Source organism: Cebus imitator, unplaced genomic scaffold (genome assembly GCF_001604975.1).
Source record: "Cebus imitator isolate Cc_AM_T3 unplaced genomic scaffold, Cebus_imitator-1.0 Scaffold80, whole genome shotgun sequence".
Lineage (NCBI taxonomy): Eukaryota > Metazoa > Chordata > Mammalia > Primates > Cebidae > Cebus > Cebus imitator.
Window position 1 is genome coordinate 2,274,630 of NW_016107395.1, and position 2,299 is coordinate 2,276,928.

General features: G+C 37.6%; 1 pseudogene; it reads right to left on the reverse strand.

Annotated features, from left to right (window-relative positions):
• Positions 1-1,857: 1,857 nt before the first annotated feature.
• On the reverse strand, positions 1,858-2,067 carry LOC119471988 (annotated as a pseudogene).
• Between the last annotated feature and the right edge of the window lie 232 nt (positions 2,068-2,299).

The following is a 2,299-nucleotide window of genomic DNA, read 5'->3' on the forward strand; positions in this document are numbered from 1 at the left end:
TGTAAACAGAGACCTTTTCACATGTGAGTCCTAAACTGTAAGCCAGAACCCTTTCATATGTGATTCCTAAAGCTATAAACCTAAGATTCTTCCCTGTGTAACATCTAAAGTATAAGCCTATATAAAGGCAGAACCTTCCTTTGTTAAATGAGCTGGGCTTTTGACAAATTACTGCCTGGTCTCCCGGCTGAATAAACTCTTCCCTCCTTTATTCGGTGTTTGAGAGATCTGTTTCCCGCAGCTGCTCCTGCTATATATCCAGTCTATCATTGATGGGCATTTGGGTTGATTCCATGTCTTCACTATTGTGAATAGTGTTGCAATGAACATACACATGCATGTATCTTTATAATAAAATCATCAGGTTGTGTCAAACACATCTAATACAGCATTTTGCCATTATTGGAATTCCCTCCTTCATAAAAACTAATAACACCCCAAAATACATTAGTCATTCCTTACCAGTATTTTTTAAACAATAAAATATTACTCATATTACAGGTATTCCATATACCTCTCAGGAACAGGCTATTGTAAAACAAATAATCTTTCTCTTAAACAACATTTTCAAAAATGAAAAAAAAAGGGGACAAGGAATATAGAACCCCACAAATGCAATTTAACTTAGCATTATTAACTTAAAATTATTTAAGCTTGCCAATGGGACAACAAATAACAGTGTTCGAACAACACCTGAATAAACAATCCAAGGAAGAAACGATAAGGCAATTAATCTGGTGGCAAGACCCATTAACAAAAAGTTGGGAAAAAGACACTGTAATAACATGGGGGAGAGGATTTGTTTGTGTTTCTCCAGGTCCAAACCAACAACCGGTATCAAAACCATCCAGACATTTAAAGCCTTGTCATGAGTGGTGGTTATCACCATTGCAGTGAGTACTCTTGGAGCTGGGGCAGAAGTAAAAGGAAATTTCACATACTGGGCATATATTTCTTTCTCTTCTTTATTGACATATGATTTCTGGCCTTCGTATTTTTTATAATTATTCAGAAAATAAAACAACTATGTTTTGCCCCCCAAAACCTAAATTCAGGCAAAATAAACAATGGTCCTCTAAGTTAAAAATATTAATTTGGGAAGGTTGTGTTTTGGCAGAGGCTGAGGTGCTGCACAATAATTCCCATGAAATTGTTATCGATTGGTCCCCTAAGGGGATATTTAGCATTAATTGTACCAGTCAGCCCTCTTGTCGTGGTATGACATGGAAAAAGCCCCATAAAACTCTGTAACCCTAATGTGACAGGCAAGCAGTCCAAACCCATGCCATCTTGGCCCCTGTGACTTGTAATAAGTAACTAAGGTCTGTAATTTCCACCCATACTCAGACAATGTGTAAACTAACGCTTACCTTGACTTCTGTAAACCACTAAGTAACAGCTGGAATATCCAAAGTCCCTTGGCCCTCAGAATATCTAGAGCCCCTCACCCTCATCTCTGCCCAGGAGGTGATTTATGGAATCCACTGGCCCTCGGAATGTTTGAAGCCCTTCACCCCCACCCCAGCCCCTCACCCTCACACTCAAGGTGGTTTATGGGCATAAAAGGTCTTGACACCCTCCTTTCGGGGCCACAGGTTGGAGAGATGTGAGTCCTCCATGGCCGCTGGCAATAAAGACCCTGCAATTTGGCATACTTTTGTCTTGGTGTTGACTTTCTATGCTCGCTCCAGTACAACAGTGGCATTGAATTACTTAAATATTATACAAAAAGTAATAACAGTTTCAAGCCAATACAAACTAAAATGAATGTCCTTATTTTTTGGAGAAATGGGAGCATGGTAAAACCACAGCCAAGAATAATTTTGCCAAAATTGAGAATTAAGCAAAAAGAACTTTGAAAATTACTTATGGCCCTGAAACCAATAAAGGTCTAGGAAGGAAATTATACAGGATCCTGTTACAATCATTATTATTCATTCAAATTTATTTAAAAAAAATAGAACTCTTTGGATTCAGAGCTTTATTAAACCTCCTTATCTTTTGGTAGTGGGAAGGTTACAGATCAATTTTCTACACTTGATCTTAGCCAAAAGGCCGAGAAGTGATACAGATCAATTTTCTAAACTCCAAAGTAACATGTCAAAATTGTAAATTGTTTTCTTTTATTAATGTCTCCATCTTTGATTCTTATAACTCTATATTATTGGTGAAGGCCCAAGAGGGAATATGGCTACCAGTAAGCCTATCTCATCCGTAGAATGCATCTCTGTCAGTACATATTTTCACTAAAATTTTATAACAGTTTCTAAGACGTAGCAGGAGAGTCATTACAACCTTA